We start from the raw sequence: 14,444 nt of genomic DNA, 5'->3' as shown, positions 1-14,444 counted from the left end.
CAGGAAATTTCAAATTTGGATTTCTCTTTGTAAAGTCTCCAACCCAAGTTCTCATCTTATCTTAAATCCATACCTTTCACTCTGTGACATTTTTTTTCATGTATTAGAAAACTGCTATCAAGTCTTCCCATAGACATCTCATCTTTAGGATAAACACAAGTTCCTTCAACTGCTCTTCGTAAGATTTTTTTCAGTTTGTTGCAAAAAATCAAATCCAGAAAGCACACACAGGTAAACTGATTCAACAGGATTCATTCACTTCTTTATATACTGTACATAATAACACATGAAGTAAATTTACAATACCAACAGCAGATTCTTCTAATGTGGTAGAGAGGAGAGATTGCTTTCAGTTCCAGCAGCACAGACAGAGACTAATTTCGTTTTAGTTCTCAGCACCGATCCAAATCTGCAGAGCCATGCCCAGGCTCCTTCCAGTTTCAGTTTCTAAACAGTTTCCATTGGCTGATCAGGTTGCTATGTCTATTCATTGGCTGACCTTGTTACCATGTCTTCCCAGTCATGAATATTCTGACAGATTTAGCTTCCAAACCCATAATCATTCTTGCCTATCTTCTCTGCTCTCTTACCAGTTCTTCAGCATCCTTTTGATATTGTGTCAACCAGAACAGGAGACAGTATTCCAGGTGTGGTCTGACCAGTGGTACTATCACTTCCCATGATCTGTTGATGCAAATCAGAACTGCATTGGCTCTTTTTGTAGCTGTGGCACAGTGCTGACTCATGCTTAACCTGTGGCCTACCAAGATTACTGCTTCTTTCAAATACTACTTGCAACCCAGGTATTGCTTTTCATGTATTTGTGCCAAAGGTTTCCTGCCAAAGTGCAGAATCTTAGTCTTCCCACCATTTAGTAATATTTTATTGGATACGACTCAATGTTTAAGTCAATCAAGATCAAGTTGAATGTTGTGTCTATTTCTTGGGGTATTACTAACCAATCCCCCAGCTTTTGTATCATATATACATTTTATGAGCATCCCTTCCATTCTCTCATCTAAGTCATTTATTAAGATTTGAAGAGTACTTATTCCAGGACAGAACTCATTGCATTCCTCCTTCACTGTAGATGTAGACCCATTAAGGACCATGTGTGGGCTATGCGTGTTCATCCAACTGTGAATCCATCTGGTGTACGACCATTATTTCCACTTTATTCAGTTTATCAAGAAGGAAGCCATGGTCTACTTGTTCAAAGCCTTACTAAAGTCTAAGTATGCTACATCTATAGATTCCTTTGGTCCACTAATATAGTCACACTGTCAAAGAGCACAATTCAATTTGTCTGCCATGACCAATCTTTATCAAATCCATGCTGGCTTCTGGTAATTATGCCATTAGCTTCCATCTGTTCATAAGCCTATTGCTTGATTATTTTTCTAGCATTTGCCCAGATATTGATGCCAAAATGATTGGTGTGTAGTTTCCTGTGTCCACTTTTTTTCCTTTTAAAATACTGGAATAGTAAAAGCAGTAAACAACAGTCTAATCAAGAAACTACCAAGAGAAAACAATACTTTCACCAATGCTGACAGGGCAAACTACTGTATATAAACCCTTCTAGCACTGAATATGTTACCTACAGTAGTCTGGAAGCAAAAAAAAAAAAAAAAAAAAAAGAAAAGAAAAGAAAAGAAAAGAAAAAGAAAAATCACTCTCAGAAAGCACAAAGACTCCACTATGAATGGGTCTCGTATCTAATACACAGTAGTCACTGGAAATTTGTTCAGATGGTGTCATTGTCTCTTCTACAATAAATCTACTACTCATTTTGTATTCTTGAGACCTTGTTTATCTCTTTCCAACCAGGCTTTCTGACAATTTTGTTTCCTGGGTTCCAATTAAAAAAGCAGCAGCTGTGAACAGGTACAACACTGTGAACCTGCAATATTTGCTGCATGTGCTAATACAGTATTGTTCAGAGCAGAAACAGAAATTTGTTCAATGAGTGGCTTTAGAGTGTTGAGTTGATGTCAGTAATCTGTTGGATACCTGGATGGCAGCATCTCATGCTGATTATTATTTTGTTGCTTTGCATGTACATTGAGTGCTTCTATACCAGAGACAAATCCCTTGTATGTCGAATCACACTTGGCCAAATAAAGTTCAGTTCAGTTCAGTTCAGTTCAATTCAATTCAATTCAATATAACCAATATTGACTGATCTCAAAAAGTGAGTAGGATAAGACCAAATTAAATAGATAATACCAGAAAATACCAGGACTATAGGTTGGGAAGTGTAAAAAAAAAAAAAAAAATTCCACTGGCAAACAGCGTTTGTATTACTGCAAAGAAAACTGCATGATCATGCTCATTTGGTCATTAGAAATCAAGATCAACTTGAAAGAAGTTGGCTTTTACTTTTTAGAGCTTGCCAGAAAACTGCATCATGAATATTCTCCTCCCTGTCTTTCCAGTGAGGATAAGTTCATTATCTATAGCCGAGCTTAACTTATGTTGTGGGTATCATACAACTCAGAGAAGCCTTGAGAATGGATCTACTCTTCCACAGATGTGCTCCCATTGAGCCATCTTAACTGCTATCCATTTGTTCAACTGTACAGCAGAAGACTTGAAATGGGAGCCCAGGAATGTGGAAGTAAAAGCAAAAGAGTGTAACGAATAAGCTGAGTGAAAGCAGGCAGTACCTAAGGAAAACTAATGTTTTAAGATACTTATTTTATGGAAGTTTCTATCACATACCTCTTTTCTCTTTGAGTTATTTATCTCCTTTGATTATTACTCAGTATTTTAAATTTATCCCTAATGAATTAAATTCATAACTGAATTTGATTCAAGATGACATGTGTCCCAAGGTGCTTTTTCAGGAGTCAACTGGACTTGTTTTCTTTGAAGATGTTTTGTTTCTCATCCAAGAAGCTTCTTCAGCTCTGACAGATAGTGGGGAATGGAAGTATTTATATTCCTTGCAGACAGCTGGCAATTTGCATCCTTTTAGAGGGTCTTTGAAGCATTTGGAGGTTTATCTGTGTCCTCAGGGTCATCTGAGTAGTGCTCCTAGTTCCTGTAGTCTGCAATTTTTTTCCTCTGGAAATCCATCCCTACTCCCACACATTTCAAAGGATGTCCATCCCAAATTGTATAGCTAAAAGTCTGTAGTGATTCTTAGTTATCCATGTCCCAAAGGTGCTATTTCAGGAGGCAGCTAGACTTTCTTGTTTTTCCTGGAAGATGACATGTGGTATAATTAAAATTACAAAAGCACTACAATCCCTGTGAGATCCCATCTTTCCTTTTTAAACTGGCTGGATCTAGAACTCTGATTTGTAGAGCAATTCAAAATGTGGTTCAGATAAATGAAATGTGGTTCAGATAAATCCTTGATTGTCTGTTCCTTGCCAATTCTGTATCCTTAATGGTACTTGGGCTTTTTCTACCAACCACAAAGCTGGTATCTTACCTAAAAGTTAATGAATTACCAGTTTGATTTCTCTACAAGGAAACTTATTGGAAACAATATACTGAAATGAAATAGATAATTCATACCCCACATTCCTGATCAACAGATTACTTCTCGCCAGATTACTTTTCCTTTGAATTTTATAATCCCTAACTTCATTTCATCCTCTCCCCTCCCCCACCTTTGTTGGTAACATAATACAGTACAGTACTAGTGCTCACCTTGAGTACTGCAAGATTTTTCACTGGAGTTCATTTAAGGTCGAACAATTGAATTGGATCTTGCAGAAAAGCTTTGAAAGTAATTTGAGGTATGTACCACATTCTATAAGAAAACTTCAGGAAGCCTCGACTTACAACCATTCATTTTAGAACTATGTGAGGTTACGATGGTGCCTGAAAAAAACGTGACTTATGACTTCATACTTACAAGTGTCACAATGCCCATAGAGTCACATGATCAAAATTCAGGTGCTTGATAACCAGCAAATATTTACCAGCAAATAGTTGTAGTGTACTGGAATCAAGTGATCACCATTTGCAATCTTTCCAGAGGGCTTCCAATAAGCAAAGTCAGTGGGTAGTCCTTTGCTTGGCTGTGTCTTCCTTCTTTGCAGAATTGTAGCATTTGTCCACTGGAAGAATATGGAAAAGCCACCTAAAATAATTCTGCTTTGAAATATTTGATAGTGCTTGGAAGTTTCACTAGGTGATCAGTTATCTTTATTCCAGTGATCAGCAATTTGGTGAATATAGATGCTATGGTGCATCCCAGCTCTCTCCTTCTAGCCCAAGAGAGGCTCCCAAACTCTTGAAAAAAATCAGGTCATATATGACACATTTGTAGCAACCTATTTCATAAAATCTCAAAGATCTAATGCAATAGCTGGTCTGGAGTAGATACCATTGTGCAAAACAGAATAGAATAGAATTCTTTATTGGCCAGGTGTGATTGGACACACAAGGAATTTGTTTCGGTGCATATGCTCTCAGTGTACATAAAAAGAAAAGATACATTCATGAAGAATCATAAGGTACAACACTTAATGATACTCATAGGGTACAAATAAGCAATCAAATCATATTAGGAAACAGTCAAAATAAATCGTAAGGATGCCAGCAATAAGGTTACACTCATACAGTCATAAATGGAAGGAGATGGGTGGTGGGAACGATGAGAAGATTAATAGTAATGCAGACTTAGTAACTAGTTTGACAGTGTTGAGGGAATTATTTGTTTAGCAGAATAATGGCGTTCGGAAAAAAACTGTCCTTCTGTCTAGTTGTTCTGGTGTGCAGTGCTTTATAGCGTTGTTTTGGGGGTAGGAGTTGAAACAGTTTATGTCCAGGGTGTGAGGGGTCTGTAAATATTTTCAGAGCCCTCTTTTGGATTTGTGCAGTATACAGGTCTTCAATGGAAGGCAGGTTGGTAGCAATTGTTTTTTTTGCAGTTCTAATTATCCTCTGAAGTCTGTGTCTGTCTTGTTGGGCTGCAGAACCAAATCAGACAGTTATAGAGGTGCAGATGACAGACTCAATAATTTAAAAATAATGTAATGGCACCTGGGACATAAAAAGGAAAAAAAATCTCTATTTTAGTACTTTTTTCCAAGATGCCAAATGTTTAATTTGGCAGATGTTACCTTTGAAGCCTGAAGAGAGGCGGAAAGGGTAACTCAGCTTTATAACTGAATGTGCAAACCCCCAATTCCCTACACCTATAACTGTCTCCTGAACTATTTATCTCCTTCCTATTGATAAGAATCTGAAAAACGAAATTGAACTCCAGTCGCACAACAGGTAGTCTAGTACAATTTGTGTCAAACTTATATATGCCTTCCCCACAATTCAATATCAAATGCTTTATGTTGAATCCCAACTCTATGCCTTGTTTGAATCTTGAGCAATCAATAACTTCTTGGTCTTTGACCTGTAGCCTTTTTAGTTTGTTTTATATTTCCCTTCACGTAATTACCACCAATCTCTAGAAGCCAATATTGTTAATTGCAAAATACAGTACAATGGAATGAACTCAATTTCTTTCCATCAGTTTAGCATACTAGCATACTTTGAAAGTTTATCTTAAAAGGGCATAATATTAACCAGAATTTGAACAAATTAATATAATTTCTCCATCCAGTTGTAAATTGTGCCAAGCCTCATTATTTTAGAAAGTAGATTTTTTTGTTTTTGCATTCTATTTTTATGTCTTTATATCATGGGATAAATATAAGCTTGAGACTAGCTCTAGAACATTTGTCTTGATATTATTTGATTATTCTTTTTTTTTTTTTACAAAAACATACCGTGCTGAAAAATTTTGGGATTTAACCATGTGGTTTAATCCATTGCCAAGAAAGGCTTTTAGAGAAAATTTAGATATCATACTGAAAGTCCACAGATGGATAAACAGAGTTGCAAACATGAGGCAGTTGTTTCAACACGGAAACAGCATAAAGGCGACTGTTTCTATAAAACTATGTTTTATTTCCAAAGGTTTTGTAGAAATGTATAACTCATGATCAACATGAAGTGGTGGGATGTTCTTTTCACAAAGTAGTATGAATTTTGTTGGAGCAAATCAAAACAAATTGCATTCTGAACAATGGCATATCTGTCCATATTTCAAAATCTGTATTAGAGGCATGATTAGGTAATATTTTATGCAATGCATGCCACACAGTTTTCTTGTTAATGTTGCTATTATTCTGTCTCAAGCTGTAAAGAGAGTATTTGAAATGATGGTTGCCCAGTAACTGAGTCTTGCTATTTTGATATCTGATGCCAAAGCTAAGCAGTTTTGCTTCCTCATGGGATATGACAGGTAGGACCTGTAATACTTTGGATAATTTACCCATTAAAGGCAATCTTGTATACCCATCTTTTATTGATATAGCAAATATATAACACAACCATTACATAAAAAATAGAAGGAAGCAAATTGTGTGTGTATGAATCTGAACCCATTTTTTTTATTAACAACTGATCAACAAGAACATCATTGCATGCACATATCCATGCATGTGTGCATGCGCGCGTGCACACACACACACACCAGGGGCGCGTTTCAAAACCTGTCGCTACCGGTTTGCTCATGGGCTCGCTTGCATTTGTGGGTGATGCTTCTGTGCATGCGCAGAAGCGTCGAGGCGGGTGGGCGGAGCCTCCTGCCACTGCTGCTACTGATTCGCCTGATCCGGGGTAAACCGGTAGCAACCCATCACTGGCGTGCGTGCGCACGCGCGCGCACACACACACACAGATATGCTGGTTCCCTGTAAGATAATCAAGGCAATGCAAAAGACTTTTGATATCTGGCTGTGAGATGAAGGCTGCAACACAGCTTTCCTTCATCTTTGACCCTGTTATATAAACTGACACATAACAATGATATATGAAGAAACTATTGTATATCCAAAAGTCTTCCTAGATAATATTTACAACTGTGTAGGTGTGTTATATTCATTCCTGTATGCGCTAACACATTTTCCTTGATATTGATAGTCACATTACCCCCATGTTTGGAAGTCCATATAGAATAGAAGAACAAGCTACCTGAGAAAACTCTTCCTATAAATCCAATAATAATGTCAAGGAGAGAGAGAGACTGAAAACAGAAGAAGAAAGGGCAATATTTTTTTAAAAAATCTGGATAAATTCTTGGTGTTGTGTATCCCACCCAACCAAAAAGTAAATCAGCACCCTATAGTCAATTAATATAAACATGTTAGCTCAGGTCTATATTTTGAGCGATCGCAATTTGTAACTGGGGATTTTGATTTTAAGTGGTTAGTGGTATTAGGAAACGTTTTTGATAGCTTTCTTTCTTCTTCTTCTTCTTAAAAAAAAAATCTTTGCCTTTCCTGTTGTTGCCCACACCCTCTGAAACAGCATCCCCTCAGAAATTTGGATGCCCATTGTCCTGGGATTCTGGAAAGCCTTAAGACCTGATTCTGTTTCTCAGCCTGTGGTTTATTTATTATGTTAATTGATTAGATCTGCCCAACTGCGATGGCCTCCAGTGGATTAATGTGGATGTGACTTATTGGTTGAGCCCTTGTCGAATTATTGTTCTAGTTGCTTTAGTTGGAAGAACAGAGTTGGAAGGGACCTTGGAGGTCATCTAGTCCAACCCCCTACTCACCCAGGAGACCTATATTAGAGATTCGAACCACCGAACTTTCTGGTCGACAAGCTCAGTGTCTTAGCCACCTAGCCAGGCTAGTCTGACCTGCCTGTGTTGTGGGTTTTATTGTTTACTTTTTATGGATTTTGTAAGATGGCCACAGTCTTCTGGAGTGGGTAATTATATTAAATCAAATAAATTGCAATAATTAAATTCTTCCTGAATTAGTACTATATAGTACTAATGAATAAAGAAGAGCCTCACAGACCTTTATAGTCAACTACTTGAAGTTAAAGAATTGTCTATAATAAAAGTATGAGTCTTCATATAGTTTTTTTTTAACTGAACAGAATAATTGTACATTCCTATCCCTGTCTACTGTTTATCGAAAAATAAGCCCTACGAAATCTTCTGAAGTCTGCTACCAGTTCTGTGAGTCTGCTACTGAGTGCACGGTTTGCGCACATACATGCCTGAGGTGCACCCACGCAGCACTAAAAAAGTAACACTTTGAAGCCTTCTGAGACTGCAAAGGTAAGTAGAACAGGGAGTGGGTGGGGAATTCACTGTGGCATGCTATTTAGATTGGCTAGAAAGCAGGAGACCCAATGATTCTAGCTAATAAAAATTGCACGTCATAGCTGATCGTCGCCCAGCTGATCATCGGAAATACCTGTTTGCCAGAACTGCTAGCATTTTTTTTTACCAGTTCAGAAGAACCGGTCCAAACCGGTAGCATTTCACCCTTTACTATGAACTCAGTATGGCTTACTCCTATATACAGTAAGTACATATATTAGGAGTGTAGCATAAAATGGCAGTCCCTGAAGAAATTACAGGGAAAAACTAGCTAGTTATAAATTCTCCCTGACCTGGAATAATGCCGGGAGAAAAAATGTTGGCTGGGGGACAAATGCTTGGAAATAATCTCCTACCACAGTACGGTGGGGTAGAATTTGAGGTCCATTTTGACTCTGGAGACTACAATATCTAAAACTTACTTAATTTGATTTAAATCTCACAGAAACATATGTAGTTTACTTTTCCACAGGATCAGACTTCAATTTTGTTATGAGGGCAGGCAAGCCAAATTATTTGAATTTAGGATTTAGAAGGTGAAGGGGGAGATAAGGCACTCAGAGGGATGAAACTCTGCAAATACATTATGTTGTTCTGGGCTTTGACCATATCCTTGATACAGACCCTATCCTTATCCTTGATAAGTGCCTCATTTCACTGGGTTCTTGGTTTTGTTGCCGCTGCTCCTGCAGCAGTGGGAAAACATGTTGTACTCTTATCGTCAAGGTAATCAATAAGAGGTTTATTCTGCCTTTAAAGACAGAATGATTAAGGCTTGGTGCAGAGGTGAGTTGGAACTCCTTAGCTTCATAGAGACCCAGGATTCATCTGAATTGGTTTATTCCTTATGGATTATATCATCTCCTGCAAAACTATTCAGTCAGTGAGAAGAAATTGTCTATATCTGAAGGGGCTTGGGGCCTGCACTCTATGCATGCTTGGGAAATGCAAGGAAAAGTGTTTTGCATATGTACAGTCCTACCTGCAGAGGACTTGGCTCGGCCAGAGTCATCACTTCATTCATAGGAGTTTTGTGTCCTGCAATAACCAAGACCAAACTATATTTCCTTTTTTCAAGTTTTAAACTTGTGGACAGTGGATAGGTGGAGTAGCTAGCTATGTCAGCAGTGAAAAGCATACTGGCCTGGCCTGCACAGTCTGGCAATGTCCACAATTTGTTTCTCCCTCAGTACCATATAAGGTAGAAGTTGTGAACCCAGAGACAGAAGTCAATACTGACTAATTTAAGAGTTGTGTGCTGCCCTGCTATTAGCTGTTCACCCACAAACTATAAGTCCTAGAACTGATTAGTTCCTGTTCTTACAGGATGGAAAACCACTAGGGTGTGACAATCGATTGGAAAGAGAAGACTTGTAACAAGAAGTGTCTTTGGGCATTGGGGAACAGTCAGATGCCACTGATAGAATTTACGGGACCAGGTAGGTGAAAAAACAGATCAAACCATTTGTTTCCAGAAAGCATAGAGGAATAGGCACTGCATTTTTTCCTCAAAGAATGGGTTGTGTCTGAAAAGCAGTGCACATGAGAATATATTGAGTATGAAAATGTTTTAGATCTCTGGAATATTGTGACTATAGACATCAGATTTCATGTTTGAACCTATCAAATTTGTGATAAATCAGCAAATTATAGATTACCTGGTTTAAGCAGGAGATCCATTTCTGGACAAATGGCTGTCCAATCTCTTCTTAAAAACCACCAATGGTAGAGCACCAACAATGTCTGGATGCAAGCTGTTGCACTGATTAATTGTACTGACTGTCAGGAAATTTCTCCTTATTTCTAGAATGGAGCTTTCTTTGATAAGTTTCCATCTGTTACTTCTTGTCCTGCCTTCAGATGCTTTGGAGAATAGGTTGAACCCCTCTTCTCTGTGACAGCCCCTCAGATTTTAAAAGACTGCTATCATGTCACACCTAATCCTTCTTTTTATTAGATTGACATACCCATTCCTACATTAGCCTTAAAAATGTTGCAGGGTATTTTAACTGCAACCAAATAACTTGGATAACCCCTTTAAAGTTGATTATTATGGTGCTTTGCCTCCTCTATCACATTTATGCACATGGATCTCTGGGACTGGTAGTTCATATGAAGAAAAGTTCATAAGTTTCTCCCATGGAGAAACTGAAATTTCTCTGACTTTTGAACTATAAATCCTAGTTTAGAGAGAAAAATACATTCAGTTAAAAAGGTCTCAGGTATGCAACTCTTAATGTTAATTGTTCTGTTGTAACTTGGTTTAGAACATATATTGCCTCACACCTTTAAAAGACCTAAATACAAAGTTCATTGATATGGGGAAGGAGGGGGAGCGGAATTTCTTCTTAACCATGTTCAAGAATTTTCCATAGTCTACCCACATTTTTAAATGTAATGGTAATATGGCAATACAATGGCTGCCTAACTGGAGGAGTGCTATCCCCTGGGTCTCCAGACCCCAGTAAAGTGTGCACCGTTTTTCCATGCTTGTATCTTGACTTAATGTGTAATATGCATGTAATATGCTCTGTATGTTCAGTTCAAGTCATAGAAGCAAGTGACTCCATGTGCAGCAACACAAGTCCTTGTCTATCTGCATTTAGCTGAAAACACAGTAAAGATGAGAAATAGTTTCCAGATTTAATGTTGATAAATTATACTTGAGCTGGATTAAATCTTGGAAATGCCAATAAAATCAATCCAAGAACAGGGGTCAGTTTCCTTTTTATGACTCAACTGGAGCAGGCATTTCTACACATTTTTATCTGGCCCTTAATAGTTCACTGAATATAAAAATAAACATCCATATCTCAGACCATCTTGGCATGCGTAGAAATATGTGCCTTCAGCACAAATATGTACTCAATTCTACCTATTGTTCCACAGTGTTCTAGTTCCTTGGGAAAATGGCATTTTCAAAGTATCTTATTCTTTGGGGAATTGGAGATGTTTTGTTTAATGCATGTGGTTAGCACCTTTGGGTGACTAGCCCACTGCCTGGTCTGCTCTCTGGAATTTTCTTAGCAAGGATTTTTGGAAGTGGTTTGCCCCAGCTTCCTTCCTAGGGCTGAGAGAAGAGACTGGACCAAGGTCACCCAGGTGGTTTTGTGCCTAGTATAGGACTAGAACTCATGCTCTCCAAGATGCCTTTACCACTACACCAAACTGGCTCTTTTTAAAACGAGTTTGTATAAAATTAGCAAATTGTGTACTCTGAAGTCCATACCTTTTCTGCTAGAAGACAAGATGAAGGATGTATGATTTTAAGCTGTACCTACTTCACTGCTCTGTAGATGCCAAAGGTGTTCTCGTTGCGTTAATGAGAGAGCATGTATTTGAAATCAGAGATTATATTTTGGTATTGAGTTAGATGATTGCATTTCTTTATACTTTGGGTCTGTTAATCAGCTTAGTATTCAATTAAATTGGTGTGATTTGGTATGGGAAGAATCTACCTAAGTACCTTGGTTAAAGAAGATTAGAAGATTAGGTATAATTTGGAATAAGATATGCAACTTTCAGACCAAAAGCCACTTTGGTCTTTGGGCGGTGTGCTGGGAGTTTAGGTAACCAGAATAAAGGTGTTAATGGGATCATGACAAAAAACAATTACTGATCTTAGCTGTACCTCCTCACTATAATACTTAAGAGAAACTTATACAATAGTGAAGAAACTAAAAAGAAGGGAAACAAGAATCATCTGGGGTGTGGCTTTTTTTACTAGGAAAAAGCAGGTTAAAGGCTATATCAAGAAAAGTAAAGTGTATGTATTATATTTTTATTATTCTGAAAAAAGAACCCTCAAATTTAACACAGAATTTCAAGCCGTTATGTAAATAATGAACAGTAGTTTCTGAATTTCTGGAAAATTAGGATTTAGTTAGTCTTTAAAACTGGAACACTTTGATTGGGCTTAGCTTAATAAGGGCAAGTATTAATTTTATAAAGATGCTATAAAAACAATTACTAAATTTGGAGGAAAATGAGAGCCTCACAATAATGGTGAAGAATACTGTGATCAGATGGCCAACCTGCCTATTCATTCAGCAGGTGTGTGAATGGACAATTCACTTTAAAATTTATACTTTTTTTTCTCATAGCTTAAATTTAAAATCTGATTTGGATTTTCAAATAAAAATAGAGTCTTTTATGAATTGGCATAGCTGCAGTACATCTGCTTCCAAACAGTTTGTTGCGTTTCACAGGTTAAATTTTTAAGATAAAATATTTCAAAACTGTAATGTGTGAAGTGGATTTAAAAACATTTTTTTCAGAATATTATAATATAGCTGACTGTTCTTGGCTCCACATTTGAATTTATGGTATGTAGAATGTCCCATGTCCTTGTCTCATAGCATTTGGTTTGGAACACATCTGGAATATTTCAGACTTTACAATTTCAGAAATAAAACACCTGCAAAAGTCAGGATCGACTTTCAATTAGTCTTTTACATCCTTAATACATTTTGGCATGAGCAATTAACTTAATTTGTGTCTTTTTACAGATCCCTTTCCTCCCAAGAAATATTAAAAAGAAAGAAAAAGAAAAAAATAAACTGCAGAAATGATATCTTCAATCAGAATATACAATGCAGATCTTTATTTTCCTCTGGAATGATTGTCTTTTATAAATGTTATCCATCATTTGTAATGAGAGCTGTCAGGAATATTTAGCTGAAGAGAGGTACTTGGTATGCTAATAGAGGTCTCTTAGTGAATTCATTTAGTTCTGCTGCATGACATTAATAGTCTTCGTAATCTAATGAATGATGTCTGTAACAGGAAGAGATAAGACAGGGGAAATGGCATTCTGGAATTAGTCAAGTTCCATTCTCCATTTCAGTTTATTTGTTTTGGGGCAAATTGGTAGTTTAAAATAGTAGAATAAAATTTTACAACAATGACCTATTCCTTTCACAGGGCAGTATGATTTAGATTTTTGACATAATCTTGCAAGTTCTATACTTTTTGGACCATAGATAAAAACTCCAAGTGCTTTCCTTCTCATCTTAACATCAAAGACTTTCTTTTAACATGAATTCTTTTCCTTATATTTTAGCTGATATAGTATACAAATCTACTGGCTGTGATCTTGAAAGAGTTGTTTGCTGTCTAATATCACCAATATAATTTGACTAGAGAAATAAGATTCACACAAAGGCACAGCTTGTTCAATCCACTCCATTTGTCTTCACAATGTTCTATTGGGTATTCACAATATTCACAAGTCAACATGACATCCTCAGTTATCATATGACTTTTGGGGGGCTTCCCTCTTTTATTTATTTGGTTTGGTTTTATCTTTTATCCTGCCTTTATTTTTAGTTAAGTCATGGTGGCACACATACTTAATGCTCTTTCCTTCTATTTCCCACAACAGCAGCCCTGTGAGGTGGATTGGACTGAGAGAATTGCTAGCCTGAAGTCACACAGCTGGCTTTCATACCTAAGGCAGGACTAGAACTCACAGTCCCCTGGTTCTAGCCTAGTGCCTTAGCCATTACACCAGAGTGGCTCACATTTAGGGCTTTTGCAAACTTTGGGGGTTTCTGCAATCTTTCAGATAGGTTCTCCTTGTTCTGAAATAACTAATGGTAGCAATATAATAGTGAGGTAAGTGGGGGAGGGGGAGGGAGTGGTTGCAAGACCATGAGATCCAGTTTCTATAAGTATTTTAGCATAATAATTGTTAGTTGTTTCTGAGGTAGAGAAGAGAATTGTTGGGAGCTACCACAGTGGAGACTAAATTTGGGGGAAACCTCTTTATTAGGGCTTATAATCATTTTAATTTTTTTCTCACCTCAAAATGATAAGGAAACTTTGCTGTCACTCTTAATCAGGTATTTAGAAAGAACTCCTGGAGTCAAAAATAGGGTCTTTGGAAATTCAGATGGCTTGCTGAGATTGAAGTTTTAACTAATGAGGAAAAAAAAATCTTTTCATGCAGATTTCTTTTTTAGTAACTCCTAAAATTACATCAGCATTAGCTGCCTTAAGCTATTAAACTGCCTTGTAAACACCTTTGTGCCATTTAAATTTGTTGATATTAAGTTGATATGATTAAAAAAGTATGTTTGAAATATCTAATTATCTTGAGAAATTTTATACACTTCTACCTGGGGGTTACGCAAAGAAGCTACTACTATTAAATATAATTCACATCTGCTTTTATCAGATACATATGGGTTTCTATAATTTGGACTTTTTTCACAATGCAATCCTATCCCTCTCTACTCAGAGGTAAACCTTGATTAGCACAGTGAGGCTTAGTCTTAACAATAGGAGGGCATAGGGC

The 14,444-nt window shown here is 37.1% G+C and overlaps 1 long non-coding RNA gene across 2 annotated transcripts; it reads left to right on the top strand.

The window, feature by feature from the left end:
* The first annotated feature begins 219 nt into the window (after positions 1 to 219).
* Positions 220 to 13,039, top strand: LOC117672782 (uncharacterized). 2 transcript variants are annotated; one of them, XR_004593366.2, is made up of 4 exons: positions 220 to 803; positions 7,918 to 8,101; positions 9,473 to 9,585; positions 12,655 to 13,039. It is a non-coding gene; the product is annotated as an uncharacterized LOC117672782 (long non-coding RNA). The 2 variants fall into 2 exon arrangements; XR_004593369.3 differs by lacking the exon at positions 220 to 803 and adding an exon at positions 1,753 to 1,887.
* The last annotated feature ends 1,405 nt before the right edge of the window (positions 13,040 to 14,444 follow it).

This window comes from Pantherophis guttatus, chromosome 1 (genome assembly GCF_059756535.1).
Source record: "Pantherophis guttatus breed Tessera chromosome 1, ASM5975653v1, whole genome shotgun sequence".
Classification (NCBI taxonomy): domain Eukaryota; kingdom Metazoa; phylum Chordata; class Lepidosauria; order Squamata; family Colubridae; genus Pantherophis; species Pantherophis guttatus.
Note: the sequence above shows the minus strand (reverse complement) of the source record. Positions and strands in the feature narration are given on the sequence as shown.